The sequence below is a fragment of the Macrotis lagotis genome, chromosome 1 (genome assembly GCF_037893015.1).
Source record: "Macrotis lagotis isolate mMagLag1 chromosome 1, bilby.v1.9.chrom.fasta, whole genome shotgun sequence".
Classification (NCBI taxonomy): Eukaryota; Metazoa; Chordata; class Mammalia; order Peramelemorphia; family Peramelidae; genus Macrotis; species Macrotis lagotis.
The window spans coordinates 355,878,343-355,898,022 of NC_133658.1; the positions used below are offsets into that span (position 1 = coordinate 355,878,343).

The 19,680-nt window shown below is 44.0% G+C and overlaps 1 protein-coding gene and 1 pseudogene across 6 annotated transcripts in view; both read right to left on the minus strand.

Annotated features, from left to right (window-relative positions):
- EPB41L1 (erythrocyte membrane protein band 4.1 like 1) overlaps positions 1 to 5,469 on the minus strand; it is a 111,175-nt gene extending 105,706 nt beyond the window's left edge. For 3 of the 6 annotated variants that reach the window (XM_074212042.1, XM_074212040.1, XM_074212037.1), the window contains exon 1: positions 5,348 to 5,468. The gene's annotated coding sequence lies outside the window, so the exon portion shown is untranslated. Of the gene's footprint in view, positions 1 to 5,347 lie in introns of all 6 variants that reach the window. The other 3 variants (XM_074212044.1, XM_074212043.1, XM_074212041.1) reach the window with 2 other exon arrangements.
- An 11,807-nt stretch (positions 5,470 to 17,276) lies between these two features.
- LOC141517779 (ATP synthase F(0) complex subunit C2, mitochondrial pseudogene) lies at positions 17,277 to 17,902 on the minus strand (annotated as a pseudogene).
- Positions 17,903 to 19,680: the final 1,778 nt, after the last annotated feature.

Genomic DNA, 19,680 nt, shown 5'->3' on the forward strand with positions numbered 1-19,680 from the left:
AGTAGAGGAAAACCCTGAGAAGGTTCAATTTTGAAGAATCAATCAATAAGTACTTAATGAGGCATTCACTTTGTGGAAACTCTCCATAAAGCCTCAAAGATACAAAGAAAAAGCAAAAACAGTCCCTGCCTTCAATTTGGTCACTGGACCCAGATGACTCTGGAGGAGAAAGTGAGGCTGGTGACTTAGCATAGTATCCCCTCACTCAAATCCAGGTCACTTATTTGTCATGGCATTGCCTCCCTGATGTCATGGTTTTCTTGAAAAACTAAGGACAAACATGAAAGGAAGCCTGAGATGCTAAAAGATGAGGAGGGAGCACATTCCAAACATGTAGACAGCCAGTACAAAGGCAAACAGATGAAAGGGAGGATGAAGCATGGGGAGTACTAAGTAGCCTTAGTATGGCTGGAAGGAGGGATAGTAAAATAAAAGATAGGAAAGGGTGAGGGGTTGTAATGTGTGCCAAAACAAGTTGTTTATAAGAAGTCACAAGTTCATGGAATAGTAAAGTGATACGGTCAGACTTGTTCTTTAGAAAGATTAGGTTGGGAGCTGCATAGGAAATAAACTGAAGAAGGGAAAGACTTAAGGTAGGGCAATCAGTTCAGTTAGGAGGCCATTTCAATAGTCCAAGAAAGTTGATGAGAGTCTGAACCAAGAAGAGGGGAATGATTCCCCCAGAGGGAACAAGAAAATAGACCAGGCAGTTATAGAGTACCAAGGTCTGTATTGGAGGATCTAAAAAAAGTGAAATCTCAAAGAAGATCAGAAAAGGATTAAATGAAAGCACATCACTTTAAGGTGGACAAAGGACTTTTCTTCCTATGGCCCTAGAAAAAAAGCATTTCAAAGAGGAAAAACTACTCGCCCAAGGCAAACAGCTAAGGTGTACTAAAACTAGCTAGGTGTGCTAAAACTCAAGTTCAAGTCTGTAGGAACAATCTCTAAAGGCTTCCAGAAAAAAATGGTAGGGCTGAGGAAAGAGTAGGAATGAGGAAGAGGGAAATGATAGTTATGCATCTTCATCTCTGATGGAGTGAGTGTTCCATTGCAGAAAAGATCTGGACTAAGTAATCACCACTTGCATCTCGACTTCTGATTTAATTGGACCAGTGGTCTTCTAGACATTCAGAAACATAAAAAAAAAATAGATCTAGAGGTGGAAGGGACCTTGGAAACCATCTAGTCCAACTGCCTCATTTTATAGATGAGGAAACTAAGGCTTAGTCTCTCTTTAGTTACAAATCTAGAATATCAGAAGTGGGTTATAATTCAGGTCTTTCTGACTCCAAGTCTATTGATGTGCTCATTAGATCAGGCTGCCCCTCTTCCTTATTACCTCACAGGTCAAAAAGGATCTGGATAGGGATGGATTGCAGGGATTTCTGTCCTACCCTCTCCTGCCAATTAATGGGGAGAAGAGTGGGGCAAGTAGGCATGCCATGAGGCAGATGGGTGGAAGGAGGGAAAATGCTGTCCCAAGGACTGGAAATCTAAGCTTGGGACCTATCCATCTGAGCTTAGGGACCAGGGTCAAATCACACGTGAGTAGGAAAGGAGGCCTAGGGTGTGTGAAGGGGAGGAGAAGAACAGCATAACTGGGATACTGACTGAAGGTAGTCACTAAGAAGAAAGAAGGGTGGATTCACTTTTGACAAAAAGCTACAGCTCCCAAATACCCTTAATGATTAGTTAGACTAACCCTCATTTTAAATGACCTAATGCTATGGAAAGAATCCTTAATATGTATTCACAGATCCTGGACTTGAACCCTAGATATCATGTAACCTCAAACAAGTCAATTAACCACCTTCACTTTCCTCCTCTGTAAGATGAGAGGGTTGGTTACCAGAGATGGTCTCTGATGTTCCTTCAGACTCTAGAACTATGATCCTATGATCTCCTTAGTTTCTTTTTTTGAAAATTGAACTAGATGACCTTTAAGGTCCCTTCTACTTCAAATCTAGGATCACTCTCTCAACTCCAGTCCAATGTCCTACACAGCACTAAATGCTTTTTCCAACAAAATCAGCAGACATGTCATAGACATAGAGGTTCCATTCTTAAAGTCACAGTAATCCAAACTAGTTCCTAAGCATGAATCTTCTCTGCAATATTCCCAATAAGTGGACATCCAGCCCCCATTTAAAAACATCTAATAATGAGACTCTCTCTCTCTCTCTCTCTCTCTCTCTCTCTCTCTCTCTCTCTCTCTCTCATAAGGCATTTCTTTGGATGGACAGCACTGTCTCCTTAAGAGTAGTTGCTTTCTTGTGACTGCTACTTACTGAATCTAGTTTTGTCCTTTGGGGCTAAATGAGAACTATCTAGTCCTTCCTCCCCATGACAACCTTTTAGATACTAAAAAAGTTATATCTCTTTCTTACTCTTCCCTTCAGGCTAAATAGCCTCAGTTTCTTTAAAGTTCTTCACAGTAACATGAGTCAGAGTCTCCACACTATCCTGGTTGCTTTCCTATGGGTATGTTCCAGTTGCTTCAAGTGCCTTCTATAATGAGATAGCAGAACTGAATGTGATGCTTCAGATGGGATCAGTTCAGGATAAAAGACAAAAAGAACATGACCTCCCTGACTCAGGAAACTATGCCTCTATTAATGCAGTTCAAGCTCTCTGAGCTCCTAGAAAATTCCCCCTGTTTTTTTTCCAATAGGGATTTTTGTCTATTCAGACTATATTTTTTTTTAGGTTTTTTTTAGGTAGACTTTTTATTTTCTGTCTCTTTGATTTTTTGAACCTAGTTTAGGACTTTACATTCTACCCTATTCGATTCCACTTTATTAAATCATTCTAACCCAACCATTCTTAATTACTTTTTTTGATATGGACTTCTTCTAAGGGAAACCTATGGATGTCATTCTCAGAATTGTTTTCAGATACATAAAGTATTTAAACATACAGGATTCTAAAGGAAGATGATTATATTTAGCTACAGTTATGAAAATTCACAGACCCTAGATTAAGAACTCCTGGTATAACCTGTCAATCTTTCTCAAGATCTGACTCTTTTGTCCAAAGTGTTACTCTCCATCCTAGCTTCCTGTTTCCTGTCAATCTGCATATAATTGTTATCTCTACTCCTGTGTACTCAACCCTATACTAGGTACAAGTGAGGAGTCCAAGAGGTGAACAGCTTCCAGGAATTTCTCATCACACCCAAGTATTAGCTAGCATCTGTAGTACTGTCTTCTATGTGGGACAGTCAAGATTTCATAGAGCAGATAGAATTTGAGCAATGGAAATCAAAAACAGAAGAAAAACCCAATCCTGCTCAGGGCCCTATAAAGAGGTAGTCACCCAAGTCAAGCCACTCCAGACCCTCAGTCATATTAAAGCTTAGGGGTCCAGAGAGTGAAAAGGTCCCAAAATGATTTCAGGAACTCTATTTGGTGGAGATGACTTAGTTGTCCTGACATACATATATCCTGGTCTCAACCAACACCCAACATAGACTACAACTGATCTCTACAACACTTATTCCTTTAGAAACAAAGCATTCTAGTGTCAGAACTGGGCAGATCTTGGGAAAGTAAGGCTCAGAAGGAAGAAAAGATTTGCTCAAGGTCAAAGACTAACTTGGTAGCAGAGCTTATCTCCTTAACCTTTTCGTGCCTTGGTTTCTTCAACCATAAAAGGGCTGAACTAGATGCATTAAGGTCCCTTCTTGCTCTAAATCTAGGAACTTATTACCCTAGAAGAGTAGAACATTTGAGATAGGTCAACAGGCCCTGCTTAATGCTCATCCAAGCTTGATACTTTATGCCATCCATAGTTTTTTCTTCCCTCCACAGGACCCCCCTGTCCACATCAACATTTAAATGGTTATAGAAGCATATCAATTTCCACAAACACTCACGAATACACAGAAGCCCTTCATCTAGAAAAGGGAATTCCAACCTAGTAGCCTAAAGGGACCAATAATGTAGAGGAAAGGAAGCTACTATCCAGAATTCTTCCAAGGTACCTCTTCCTAACCTGAAGGCAACTAAGCACAACTGTGGCCAAGCGGTAAAATGTCTCCCCTTACCTAGACCTGCACACACACACACACACAAATATCACCTCCCCACGCCCCTTACAGAGACTGGCACTACATACACACAAAGATCCACCATATTAAGACATATAATCTTCATGCACAAAGACACATATGCATACAAAGATCACCACTTTCATCCCTATCAACGTGTTCAAGGGCCGGGAGCGGATTCTGGGGATGGAAGCAATGGAATCGCTGGCCCTTTAAGAGGGCGAGTCCTACCAGGACCAGCAAAGGTGACCGCAGCACCCGAGCTAGAACCCAGCCTGGGGCTGGGAGCCCGAGAAGTCCCCAACCCCAAATGCCAGTTCTGGCCCCTTCCGGGCAGAGGGGGCGGCCAGTAGTCACCTGCTGCATCAGAGAGGCGGGGCCCTCCGTGGGCGGAGCCCCCGCAGGTGTAGGAGAGGGAAAGGGCCCCCCCTTCCCCCCCACTCCACCCTACCCCACCCACATAAATGATTTCCCCCAGGCCCGGCAGCATTCGGCCCCAAAGCTTGGGCCGCTAATCCCCACCGCCGAGCGTCTGCGGGGTCTCCCTGAGGGGGCTCTGCAGCCACCTCCACCAGCCCCTCCCACACAACCCCCAAAATTCTCCAGCCGCCAAGCCGGTTAAGCCTTCTCTTCTATACAGCCCACCCCAAACCTCCAACGCCCACCCCCACCAATCACACTGGACCCGTCGGCTGGGTCTCCCAAAGGGGCCCTGCGGCTGCCCCCCCAAGCCTCCCCAAACCTCCAGACACACACACACAGTTCCCAGCCTCCCCCCACAGCCACCGCCCTCTCATGCCTTCCCCCAGAGCCCCCCAATCTCTCAATCCTCTACCAAATCCCAACCATCTCGGATAACCATTGCGCTCCTGAACCTTCTAATCTCTCCCCCCCCACAACGTCCCTCACTCCCGCAGCCCCAGAACTCCGAACCCCCCAACCTCTCACCGATCCCCCCTCGCAACACATACACCGCCCATCGGTGCGGAGACAAAGCCACACACATACACACATACAGACAGTCATACGGAAACACAGACACACAAGCTGTCACACACACACACACACACACACACGCACACACACGCGCGCGCGCTGGTTCTGAAAGAACGGGGTCCGGGCTCCGGGAGGGGCAGCCCCCCCATCGCGGGGTTTGGGTCCAGGCCCGTCACCCCCCCATCTCTGCGGCGAGCATCGCCCCCTCCCCCAGCGGAGCCTGGGCCGCCCCTCGCGGTGCCTTCGGGAGGCTGCGGGGAGACGCCCGCGGGAGGCCGGGGTGGGGGCGGGGAAGCTGACCTGTCCGCGGTCCGGCCTCGGGCTGTCCAGCGCCCGGGACAGCGGCGCTCCCGCGGCGACCCGGGCCGGAGGGACCCAGACTCCGGGGCTCCCAGCCTCTCCTGCGCAGCGCAGAAATGGCCCGCCCCGTCGGTGCGCAGCGGGGCCCCCCTCCCCGGGCCCTCCGCCCCGCCCGCCGCGCACACCCCCGGGCCCCCTCCCCCGCGGCCCCGCCCCGGACCCTCCCCCCAGAGCCGGGGAGGCGAGCGCAGGCGCCGAGGAGCTGCGGCGGCGGCGGCGGGGCCCGGCCCGGCCACGGAGCGGGAGGAGGCTCCCCAGCCCCGACCCCCAGGCGCCGCTCCGGGCTTACCTGAGCGGGGCGGGCCGGGCCGCCGAGGCTTCCGGCTGCCGGAGAACGGGAGCCCGAGCGAGCTTCGGCCCCAGCGGGCCCCTCCCTCCTCTGCCGCGCCCCCCTTTTTTCGGGGAGGGGGGTCCCGCTGCCTTGCCTTGCCCCGCCCCTCCTCGGGTAAAGCCCGGGGGATCCCCAGCTCTGGCTCTAGGCCGGTAGGAGCCAGCTCCTTGGCCACACGGATCCCGAGCCGGGGACCGGGCCTTCCATAAAGCCCCCGGAGTCCGCCTTGGCCATGGCCTGGCCCCGGGCTGTAGACCTGTCTCTGAGCTCCCGGGTCTTTCTTCTCTGGGCTCCTCCCCAGATTCCCCCACTACCACCTCCACGTTGACTCCCCTCCCCTCCCCCATCCACCCTTCTTGCCTGTCACAGGCCTGGGAATCCCCCAAAGGTGCCTTTAGTAACATTCCGGAGACCATTGACTCCAAGGCTCTCATTTTACAGTTGGGCAAACTGAGGTCCAAAAATGGAAAGGAGATATTGGAGCCAGAATTCGAAATCAGATCTCCCCACTCTCAACCCGGGGCTTTTCCCTGCATCTTATTATCTGTGTAATCTAGAGAATGCTCCTTGAGTGACTTACCCAAAGTCACATAGCTAGGCAATTATTAAATGTCTGAGGTCGAATTTGAACTCAGGTCCTCCTGACTCCAGGGCTAGTGCTCTATCCATTGTGCAACCTTGCTGCCCCTATTCATTCTTTAAAAGAGAAGACCTAAGTGGGGACCCAATAACCAGCTTCAAATTTTTGATGATTTGACTGATCTTTGGGTGAAAGGGGAATTAGACTTATTCTGCTGGGGGGGGGGTAGGAGAGGGAACAGAGAGAACAGAGAGGTTAGAAATAGGAAGAATGAGTTAGAAGCTGTAAGTTGGCAGATTTCAGCTTGATTTAAAGGAAATTTTCCAAGTGACAAAATCTAACCCAAAATGAAATGGGCTGCCTTAGAGATAATGAGTTCCTTCCTAAGGGAAGCCTTCCAGCTGGTTGATGGAGATGTAATGAATTCTTAGCCAAGTACAGGTTGGACTACCTCTGAGGTCCCTTCCAACTCTGAGATTCTTAGAGATTCTGGTTCATCCCACCTTGCTACACCTCCTCATCTGTCTTCCATGTTAGGAACCAGTAGAATGTAAAATTGTGGGGAGCAGGAACTGTTTGTTTTATCATTATATCCCCAATGGCTTGTTCAGTAAAAGCTTATTGGATTAGACTGAAACATGCTCCCTCTTCATCTGCAGTCACTGAAATCCTTCCTTTACTTCAGGGTCAAGTGAATGAATACATAGGTGCCATCTCCTCCATGAATCCTGGAATTTAACTCCACATAAAAAAGATCTCTCCCAATTCAAATTTCCCCACAGCACTTCTGCTTTGCACTTACCCCATTCTCCTTCCTATCTGGAAGATGTGGGTTCAAATCCTGCCTCTGAAACTACCTGGATGCCAAATAAGGGGATTGGATGAGGTGGGCTTTGTAAGGACCTTTCTGACTCTAAAGTTATAATCCCATGACCAAATAAGTAACTTGGGTATATATTTCCCCCTATAAATTAGATTAAAAGCCACCTGAGGTAAGAAGCATCATCATATCTATCTGTGTATTCCTGCCCTAAAAAATCTTTAATGCTTCTGGTCACACCTGGAGAAAGTAGTGAGGCAGACTCCCCTCTCTTTCTCCTGCTCATAATAATAGTGTCCTCTCCCTTAGGAGGCTGGGGTAGGCCAAAGTTTTCCAGGAGACAAAAAAAAGAAATAGCATTAAATGTCCCTTAACAAGGAATAAGGCAAGGGAAACTGGTTCCTAGGAAACCTCACCCAAATTAATCCCTAGCCTTGCCACCCAGTATTTCTACTTTCTGCCCTAGTCCTGAGCCTAAAGGCATAATAGGACGAATGAACTCGGGTTAGTATCATTCTGAACCAAAGAGTTTCCTTCTTCTCTCAGAGTGGCAAAAGTTCAAATCCAGTATTCTTTGTGAACAGACATCCAAAGTCTGGGGTAAAACTTTGTGAACCTAGACAAATCACTTTCCCTTTTCTTGGTTTTCCTATTTCTAAAATAAGAGAACTATCATATAATTTAAAGTTAGAAGTTCATTGTTCATCCAACCCCCACCCCCAATTATAGTGGGAAAACTGAGCCCCAGTAATCTAGTCATAGCAGTAGCAAGTAGTTGAGTTAAGATTTGAACTTATTCTCCTGGCTCCCAGTCTAGGATTTTTCTCACAGTCTAATCTGTGAAAATTGCCAAATATAGAAATTGGGTCTCAAAGAGATTGCCCAAAGTTACATAGCTAGTAAATCAATGTCAGAATTGGAAGGGATAGTAGGTAAGACTTTGATAAGCCTCAATATTAGAATTGCATGGGATAGATATGAAAAGGCTTACATGACTTGAGAAGTATTTTGCAAATGCAATACCAGGGAGGAGGCTGGGGTGGGGGGGGAAGAAATTGGGGTGGGAATGCTCAATAATTATGTGATTAGCAGTGCTCACAAGGTAGCAGATGACACTGCACCAAGGTGGAGAATTAGACAACAAAGAGGGGGATTTAGATTTGACAGCAAAGAGATTTTCCTGACTGCTTAAAGTCTAGGAGAACCTTTATCTGTTTCCAAAGAAGGCTGACTTTCTCTAACAGCAAAGAACTAGAAACAATGTATTTGTCCAAGAGTTGGAGACTGGCTAAAGAAATTTTGTTACATGAACATAATGGAATTATTACTGTTCTATGAGAAACAATGATTATGAAGAATATAGAGAAGTGTTGGAGGATTTAGATGAAGGTGAAAAGTAAAGTAAAGAAATGAAAACACTGATGTCATCAATACAAATAGGAAGAACAAGGGGAAAACAAAACTATGTAATTATATTAATAAAGTTTGGCTCCCCAAAAGAGGAAACTGTACCTCCCTTTCTTCTTTGCAAATGAGGGAAATTATAGGTACATAACATTGTATATAACATCTGTGTTGATAATGTTTCTAGAATGGCTTCTCTTTCTCCTAAAATTTATTTTGAGGGGTGGCTAGGTGGTACAGTGGATAGAGCACTGGCCCTGGAGTCAGGAGGACCTGGATTCAAATGTGGCCTCAGATATTTAATAATTACCTAGCTGTGTGGCCTTGGGCAAACTACTTAACCCTACTGCCTGGCAAAAAAAATTATTTTGAGAGATAGATCTCTAGGGAAGGGGGGAAACTTTCTTTCTTCCTTTTTTAAAGGATGCTGCTGAGTCTCCTCTAGAGCTGCTTCAGAAAAGGACTGAAATCATCATGGTTTTAGGACTGGAGCCAGATCCAGTCTGTACTTGGTGCAGACTAACTCCACTCCTTAAGGGATTTCCCTCAGACTCACAGCAAGACTATGCCTTTTGGGAGAGCTCACCTGCCTCTATGAACAAACATATATCCATTACCAAAATGGAACAATTGAGGACAATTAACCAATTGGTTAAGAGATTACCCAATAAGTAACACAGCTGGAATGTGGACCCATATCATAGGATCATACATTTAGAACTGGAAAGGAGCAAAGGTCTACTAGTCCACCACTATTGAACTGTGTTGCCCTTTCCAAAATACCATGCCATCTCTATCCTTGTAGAGATGGAAGCCCAAATGCTAGTATCTTCCAAGATCTTGGATCTTCTAAAGCCAAGGGTTTCTATAAAATCTTTCTTGAGGGTGAGATGGGGCAGAAAAGGTCAAATACAGCCCAGGCATTGCTGCTTCCTGGGTTGGGAAGGGGAGCTATGGAAGAGAGACAAGACAGCCTGTTCTGATATGACTTCCCTATAGTTGCTCAGGAGACATCACCCAGGTACCTAGATTTAAAATAGCCCTTGTTTCACCTTTATCTCAGGCAGGACAGAGGGAGAACTGTTTTCCAATACAGAATCTTGTCTATTCCTTGGTTTGATCATAGGACAGTAAAGGCCTTCCCTTGGGATAGTCTAGGCTCCCACTTCACATTCAAGTCATCTCAGATGCAGAGTGACCTGTGTAGAGCAGGGGGTGTGTCTCACACTGCAGCCCCTTCCAGACCTGCTCCTCCCTCACTTCACAAAGGCCCACTGTCTGGAGCTGAGACAGACATTCCTAGGAGGCCTCCCAAGGTGAACAGCAACAGGAATGGGTTTCACCACACCCCTAGGGCCACAGTCCAAGACTGGGAATGAGGCCCAGTGGTTAGAGAGGATAGTTTGGAACTGCTTCTTTCTTTGCCACCCCTCTTCCTGCCCCAGCCTGACCTGGATTTGAGTCCTGGTCCTCACATTTATAAGTTGCCTGACTGACAAGTTCCCTTTTTTTCTCTTAACCTCAGTTTCCTCAACTCTAAGGCCCCTTCTAACTCTGATATTCTCTAGTTTCTAGGCTATGATTTTGGTCCTTGGTTCACTCAGATGACATCCCAATCTTTCTACATAGCCTTTATAGGTTGTATAGGGGATGAAGAGATGGCAGAAAACAACTCTCAAACTAGATATTAAAGCGGAATTATAAAAAATTTCCACATAAAAAAGTCTCAAAATGGAAGCCAGAAGATTGAATTCAAACCTTAGTTCTGCTGCTTAATACCCTGTGTGAACTTAACTCTCTTCCCTCTTCTAGGCCTCACATGTAAATTAGGCAGATTTGCCTAAATGATTTCCAAGAACCCTTCTGGCTCCAGATTGTATGATCTATTAGTCCTGCCTTTGTCTTTGTCCTGCTATATTACCTTATATACTTTATATTACATTAAGTCTGAGAACTGCAAAGAACCTCAGAGACCATCCATTCCATACCAGAACAAGAACCAGCCCTACAACAAATTTAGTTGATAAATGGTCACTAGACTCCTCTTGAAGATGTCCAGTGACTGAGAAAGCATTCCCTTTTGAGTCAGCCCATTTCATTCCTAAGAGAATTATTCTCCTCTCTGCACCTCAGTTTCTTCATTTGTACAATTAAGTTGAATGACCTCTAGGATCCCTTCCAGTTTTAAATTCTCTAACCCCAAGGGGAACTGACTCATATACTCAGGTAGACTGAAGGATCCTAGTATCTCAGCTGAGAGAAGGCTTCATTGAGGGAGGGCTGAAAGAAGGGGAGAGAGAGAAATGTTCTAAAAGCTGCTTCTAAAAGGAGAGACAAGGAAGCTTCCCCCAAGTTATGGCATTTAGGAATCCTCCAGGGTCTTTGTTCTCCTCCCTCTTCCTTAATATAAGCAACAGTACTGACTTCATTATGTTAGCCCCAGGAGGATTGAGAGAAAAGGAAAAACTCAACTCCCGAGTATAATTAGGCAACAGGTCTGATTAAGCCTCTCATTGTGGGAGTTTGGGAAAGTTACATCTCCAAGTTGGGTCTTAGTTTCCCCATTTGTAAAATAAAGGAGTTGGCCTAGATAAGGGATTCTTAACTTGGGGTCTGTGAACTTATTAAATAACTTTGACAACTATTTCAAAATAATGTTATCTTTGTCCTCCTTTGTATTTATGCATAAAAAATATTATTCTGAGAAGATTCCATAACTTGACCAAGTTACCAAAAGGGTCCATGATGCAAAAGAAGTTAAGAATTCCTAGCCCAGACCCTCAAAGTGTTCCCCCAATCATTGAGGTGCTATGGTTGGTTCTTTAGGGAAAACTATTATTTTGGCCAAGTAAGACTAAGGACTCCTGTTCCACCTTGGTGCTCCAGTCTTGATAAGTAAAATTTCACAGTAATTTGAATGGTCCTGTGCTAGAAGCCAGGAAAATGATAGGAGTTGAAAGGAATTTTCTCACTCCAATCTAAATAGTAGACAGTCCTAGGGGAGTGGTCACTGAGACACATTTTTGTTGTTGTTCAATTGTGTCTGACTCTTTGTGGCCCCACTTGGAATGTTTTGCAAAGACCATAGAGAGGTTTGCCATTTCTTTGTCCAAGAGGAAACTGAGACAAACAGAATTAAATGACCAGTCAGAAGCTGAATTTGAACTCAAGAGATGAGTCTTCCTGATTACAAACTCAGCCATCTATCCACAGTACTGCCTAACGTCCTGAGGCAAATATAAAGCTGCTCAAAAGATTGGATTTAAAAGTATTTTATTGGTTGACTGGATGTAGTTGTGAGTCTGACTCACAGAAGAGTAAAATAGAGCCTATGGGTTAGTATTTTTAAAACTGTGCCATTCCCTTGGGGAAATTGGATGCTATGCAATCCAATTGCAGTTACAATTCAGATGACTCAAAACCTGGCAATAACGCCACACTCACAAGAGAACCAGCAGATGGCAGCAAAGCAGATAAAGTAAGTAGTCAAAATGAAACTGGCAGCTCACAGTACATCAGAGTAAGCTGCCCAACAGATGACATCAGCTGCTCTATGGGGAAGCTGAGATAGCTTCAGAGGCAACCCCTAGAGCAGGGATATGTTGATAAATGTTGAACAGAGACATATTTTAAAATTCAACATTTTAGTAACATTTTCTTCATTACTTTGTTGTCTAAACAATTTAAAAACAACAGTAAGTCAAGATTTGATTTGTAGAATTTGCCAGTTTCCAAAGTGTAAAATATTTGCACTGAAAATTTAATTCTGAGCAGTTATAAGCTGGGTCTAGAACATTCCTTCACCAAGAACACAAGTTCTGGAGTATTCTCTCACCCAATGGTGGCTTTGGAATCTGTGATAAAGTAATCCTGTTAGAGGGGGAAGGCAGGGCTTATTTCACTGCACATAGTTTTGAATACATGTTGACTGAAATTGTGTCTTGACCCTGGGTGCAGTGACTTTTTCATGGGTATCTGTCTAAGGTATAGAGATGTCCCAAAAGTCTTTGAGAATTTTAAACTTTAATGAGTTTAATAACTTAAAGTTGCACTAAGTTCCATTATTTAAATATTCCACATATCTAAGAGTAATGATATTAATTCATATAGCCAGTAGTTTCCCTGAGTTAATCTATCAAGTTAACAAAAGAAGGTTCAATGAAAGGGGAAACTCAAAAAATTTGTTTTATGCTCTCATTTCCTTTTAAACTCTCTTCAAGAAAGCCTTCCCTAGCCTGGAGGGATTTGCATGAACTGATGCTGGGTGAGATGAGCAGAACCAGAAAAACACTGTACACCCTAACAGCAACATGGGGGTGACATTCAACCTTGAAGGACTTACTCATTCTATCAGTGAGACAATCAGGAACAATTTTGGGTTGTCTGCAAAGGAGAGTGCCAACTGTGTCCAGATAAAGAGCCGTGGAGTTTGAACAAAGTTCAAGGACTATTGCATTTAATTTAGAAAAAAAATAGATAATCTTATTGTCTGATATTTTTACCTCTTAGACTTCTTGTCTCTTCCTTAAGGATATTATTTCTCTCTCATCACACTCAATTTGGATCAATGTACAGCATGGAAACAAAGTAAAGACTGACAGATTGCTTTCCATGGGGGGTGGGGGGAGGGAAGTAAGATTGGAGGGAAAATTGTAAAACTCAAATATCTTTAATAACTAACTAACTAAGTAACTGACTAACTAAATAAATAAAAGCCTTCCCTGATCAACTGTTGTTATTGTTCATCTTTTGATTTTGAAAAGAACCAATAACATCATAGGATGATGGCTTGAATATGAATTAGATTTAAGTGAGGAAGTTATATATAGAAAGTCAACAGCTTTACTGTTTCTTCCAGAGTCATCAAACTCCAGTGGTAAGACAACTGACAATGGTCTGGGATACAGAGAATGATTTGGCATCTTCAACGTCTGACCAAGTTGTATGCATTCCACAACAACTGCTTCAGTTGCTGATATAGACATTGGAACAGTGTTCTTATCTGCCCATTCTGCACAGGGAAGTCTTCACATACCTTCACTTGAGGTAAACAATCCCCCTAACCTACTAACAGTTTTGAGGCATATCAGTTATTCTCAACCTGATTTAGTACTATATCTTCTTGGAGCCTCAGATGAAAGTTGGGTAGCAGGTAGACACCAAAAGTGGATGAGTAGCCCTGAAAAGCTCTAATTCTCCCTGAAAACCCCATACCTCACAATATGGTTAGATCAAAGTCAGGTGTTGAAGTGATAGGAAGCTGAGATGAGGGGTTTAACAGAAAACAACTCTCAAACTAGATATTAAAAGAGAAACAAAAACCTTTTCTCCATAAAGAAAATAAGGCCTACTGGTCTCAAAAAAGAAATAAAGAATTTGCTTGATAGTCTATATTCATCTGTACAAGTCCTCTCAGGCCTTACTGACTTTGGAATGGCTTTTCCCCCTAATTTATGTCTTCTAGGGTTTTTTGTTTGTTCGTTTGTTTTTTGTTTTTTCGAGGCAAATGGGGTTAAGTGGCTTGCCCAAGGCCAGGCAGCTAGGTAATTATTAAGTGTCTGAGGCCACATTTGAACTCAGGTACCCCTGACTCCAGGGCAGGTGCTCTTTCCACTGTGCCACCTAGCCACCCTTAGGTTTTCTTCCATTCATTTTTCATTTGTTTATTAATTCACTCAAATATTTATTCATTCATTCATCCATTCACTTATTTATTCATTTGGCAAACATTTATCAAGAACAAAACATTGGGTAGATGCTGGGGAAAGCACAAAATCTAGAAAAGACAGTCTCTGTCTCAGTAAAGATTTATTAAAGGGTATTAGATGAAAACACAGCTAATCATAATATGTAGTATTCTAAGAGAGGTTGTAAAAAAGCACTGTGAGAGGTACAAATGGGAAGACTATTAATAACTAAGGGGATCAAGGAAAGCTTCCTATAGGAGATACCACTGGATCAGGGCTTTAAAGAATGTACAGGTATTTAGCTGAGAGTGACCTTGGGATGCAGTGGTGATCCACTTTGACCTCTGCTTCCTTGATTACCCAGAATTCCACTTATTTGTGTCTCAATTGCCCAGAACCCAAGTCACGAAGTCCTTACTTACTTGAAATCCTTCCTCTGTCTTCAGTTTTAAAGAGAAAGAGGGAGATGGAAGAACAGTCTGAGATCAAGGATTTTGTTAACTCCATGCAACTCCAACCCAAAGTTTGGGTCTCCTTTCATCTATTTCTCCAGACCATCTCCATCACCAACCTAGATAGAGAAAATTCACATTTAGCAGAAGATCATATGACCAGATCCTTCTGTGGATCTTCCATGGGCTGACAAGAAAATGGTATTAGGCATTTTAGGAAAACTTTCAACAACAAGAAAGAAAAAAAAGAGGTTTGTAGTTACCACTCATTTATTCAGAAAATATTCATTGCAATCCCTGCTGCCCCAGCTTCCTGAGTATCCCTAACTAGTCTCCCAGTCCTGTAGCTATCCTTTGCATCTCAGCTGTGGGTTGCTGGTTAAGTAAATCCTTAACTGTTAGACGGTACATCTGTATATGGTCAGATAGAGCACTAGTCATTCCACTAATCAGTCAGATAAATACCCGGGTAGTTGGTCAGACAAACCTTCTATCATATGGAAGGCTAGACAGAGACTTAAACAGAAGCTCAGACAGAATTCAGCTGGAGCATCAATTAGAATAGATAGTTCTCAAGTGGTTAGAGAGCTAACAGTGAGAAGTCATGTGCTTAGTCAGATGGATCTGACATATGACCCAACATTCAGTCAGAGCATGAGTTAGATCAATGGTCAGTCAGATGAACAATCATAACCATCAATAGGCAGAAAGGCCATCCTGCCTGTTGAACAGTCAGCTAGATCTTCTGATAAACTGACCATCAGCTCAGTTGGGCAGCAATAGGATGGATGGCTAAACTGCAATTTGGGCTGAGCAATGTGTATCTGGAGCATGTGCCAGACGCAGGGTTTCTAGCAATAGGAAGAGGAGCCCAATAGTCCTACTGGGATCTAAGCTCACTCATACATCTTTTAGCAAGCCAAGGGAAGGAAAGGTCCCCTGTTTGTCCCCCAGGGTCAAACTTTGTTGCTAAAAGCAGGAAGGGCAAGACTGAGAGGTCCCTGGTCAGAGGATTATCACCCTAGTCCCATCCCCCTCCTCATCTCAGAGCAGCCACAGCACAGGGTGGTCTCCATGGCAGCAGTAAGAAGGAGAGCTGGTGGAAGTGACAGGTTGATGACTGGGGAGGGAGCAGGGGGAGGAGAGCCAGGATTGACCCAGGATGGAGTTCATCTAACCCTCTGTACCAGGGAGAGGAGTAGGATTAGAATTGTTGTGGGGATATAGGGATAGTGTATAGCAGTACCTGGAGCAGACTGTGCTCTTCCTGATGTCTAATACTGATTATGATTTCTTCTTCCCAATAAGTCCAAAAGAATACTCATTATTTTTTGTCCCTAACCTTACCCACCTAAGAACTTTCCTATTACTGTCTAGGTTTGATTGTCCTCTCAGACATCCAGGTCCACATCAGTGACTTTTTTTGCCTCATTCCCTATCACTCCACAAGTCAAATTCATTGACAAATTTTGTAGTTTCTACCTGCACAATATCACTCATATACTACCATTTCTCTCTACTCTTTTTTAAATTTTTTAAATATTTATTCTCATTTTGTACAAATAATGTTTTTATACATTAATAAAATATTCTTGTTTAAGAGTAAATGAAATACCCCTCTCCCATGTGTATATATATATATATATATATATAGAGAGAGAGAGAGAGAGAGAGAGAGAGAGAGAGAGAGAGAGACTCTCTTTAGTGATAAAGGGGAGAGAAAAATTAAAATTAAAAAAAATAATAGTAATAATTGTAGGTATGGTCAGGTAGCTCAATGGACGGACCACCAGCCCTGGAGCCATGAGCACCTGAGCCCACATCTGGCCCCATACACACAACAATCACCCAGCTGTGTGACATGCAAGTCACCCGAACCCCACTTCCCTGCAAAAACCAAAAAAAAGAAAAAAAAGACCCAAAATAAAATAAAATATTAATAATAGGGGTGGCTGGGTGGCGGACAGAGCATTGGCCCTGGAGCCAGGAGCACCTAGGTCCGAATCTGGCCTCAGATACTCAACAATCACCCTGCTATGCGGCCTCAGGCAGGCCACCCAGCCCCATTTGCCCTGCACCCCCCAAAAAATAATAATAATAAAAAATGTGGTTGAGTCTTTGTTCCAACACCAACAACTCTGTCGCGGGTGGATCACATTCTTTATAATAAGTCCATCACAAAAGTTACTTCCATATTTTTCCACCATTGCCATTGCTGATCGTAACTCCCTCCTTTTATATTTCTCCACTACCATGTACTATATTTTCCTCTCTCCTCTCACTCTGACTGTGCTGTAGGTAGCTGAGTGGCACAGCAGACAGATCCCCAGATCTGGGGCCAAGAGGCCCTGAGCCCCCATACCACCCCTTAGGCCCAGCATCCACCCGGCCCTATGGTCCCTGACAGGCCATCCAATCCCAGCCCCTTGCAAGAAGTAAAAAAGAAAATGTGTTATATCTGACCACTCTCCCCCCATGGTCCATCCTCTCCTCCATCACTCACATCACCCCCCTTCCCCCTGTCCCCACCTTCCATCTTACTCCAGATGCCTATACCCCATTAAACTTAAGATAAGGATATTAAGATAAGGACCCTTTTTTTTAACAGCTTAATAACACAGTATTTATTTGTCTTCCCTCTGTCAAACCCTGAGTCCATGGCTTTCCCCAGGGCTGCCTGGTAAGATGGAGGGGGAAGTACACATGGGCTGGAAGAGTCATGAAAGGACCTGGAGGACGAGGAGGAACGTTCAGAAACGTTGAGGTTAGAAATGGCTCCATCACATGGCGAAGAGGATAAGGAAGGCCACCATCAGGCAAAAGAGCCACATGGCCTCAGAAAGGGCAAAGCCCAGGATGGCGTAGGAGAAGAGCTGCTGCTTCAGGGAGGGGTTCCTGGCATAACCAATAATGTGGCTTCCAAACACAGTCCCAATCCCAGCTCCAGAACCAGCCACCCCCACAGTGGCAGCTCCAGCCCCGATGAACTTGGCTGCTGTGTCAATGTCCCGTGAGATGGCGCTAGTTTGGAATCCACATCTGGGGACAAGTGAGGTCAAGGGACCCGATCCTGCCAAACTGTTGAGGTTCTCATCTGTCCAAACATCTGGTTGCCTTAACACCACTGCAGACAATGGTCTACTTAGCAGCTGAGAGCTGCTCCTCACAAGAGCAGGGGTAGAGATGAACTTGGCGCAGGCGTACATTCATGGGGGTGAGGGGCAAAGCCAAAGAGCTGCCAGCAGAGCAGAGGAGACAGAGAGGGAGGGGGGGCAGGCCCAAGATAAGGACTCTTAACTAAATTTTCGAGAGACAGAACCCACAGAGGACCGCCCCTCCAACCCCGGGGAGCAGAGCCTTTCTGCTCTTTTCCAGGTTACCTTGAGTAGAAGAACTGCCTCACTGGGTCCCTCTGTGGGTTCTGTCTCTCGAAAATTTAGTTAAGAGTCCTTATCTTATAAGTTTAATGAAAGAACACATAAGACAAGATCCATTCTTGTAGCCATCTTGGCTCCGCCCCCACTTCTCTCTACTCTTGAAACCACCATCCTAGTTTAATTCTTATCATTTTTTGCTGAACTACAAGCAATCACTTTCTAAAAGGTCTCCTTTCTTAAAGTCTTTTCCTGTTGTAATACATCCTCCACTTGACTACCAAGATAATTATTTCAATATACAGATATAACCTAACACCCACTCTCCATTTATTGACTTTTGCTCCTAAGATCTCCAGAATAATATAAAGTTCTTTGCCTCCTTCCTGCCTTTCCTGTCTCCTACCTTATTCTGTAATGCAATCACACTGAACTGTTGCCATCTTCATGTTGCTAAGTTGCATAGGGGGTAGAAAGCTAGACCTCCAGTTAGGAAGACCTGAGTTCAAATTTAGCTTCAGATACTTCCAAAGTATGTGATCACTTCATCTTTCTGTATTTCAGTTTTCTGGGCTTTCTTATTTGTAAAGTGTTTTACAAATTTTTGAGTCTTACATAAATAGGAACTATGATGCCAAAGATGTCTGGAATGCTCCACTCCATCAATTCCTTCTCTTTTTATCTGAGTTTCCTTGTTTTTGCTTTAGTTGTTTCAGTCATATCTATTCTTCATGACTCCATTTAGGTATTCTTGGCAAAGATACTAGAGTAGTTTGTCTTTTCCCTTCTTTGGTTCATTTTACAGATGAGGAAACTGAGACAAACAGAGTGAAGTGCATTGCCCCAGGTTGCACGGCTAGCTAGTGAGGTCAAACTTGAACTCGGGTCTTCCTGATTCCAGGCCCAACACTATATCCACTTCTCCATCTAGTTGTCCAGGAGTAAACAAAGCTCTTTTAAAAGAGAATCTCATTTGATTGTCATAACAACCCTGGGAGGTAGATGCTATTACTTTACAGATAGGGAAATTGAGTTTCAATGACTTGCCCAGATTCACAGGGCTAGTAGTGTCTGAGGTCAAATTTGAACTCAGGTCTTCCTGATTCCAGGTCAAGTGTCCTATCTACTGTACTACTTAGCTTCTTAGCTTCTTTCTAGACTCAGTTTTACTGCTACCTTTTGCAAAAGGCCTTTCCAAGTCTCTGTCCCCAACCCTGACTCCTAGAGTACTGTCTACTTCTTTTAGATTACTTGAATACATCTTGTCTAATCTTGTATGTACATCATTTTATTTGCATAGTGCTGATGGCAGCAGTAGTCATGCTTGGAATGAGAGTGATGATGGAGATTATAACTGTGATGGGAGTGATGACAATGATTTTTGATGACAGTGATGGTGGTAATGATGATGGGTCTAATATTGGGGCAGATGGTAATGGTAATGATGATGATGATGATGATGATGGTAAAAAACAGAATAAAGGCCAGGTTAGGGATGTAGATGAAGAATGGAACTACACATAATTTGCTTCCAAAACTGATCACATGGATGTTTCATATCCCAGCACATTCAATGAGCTGGTAAGAAACTTCTATGAGCATAATGAGCATCTTTTTTTGAGGTG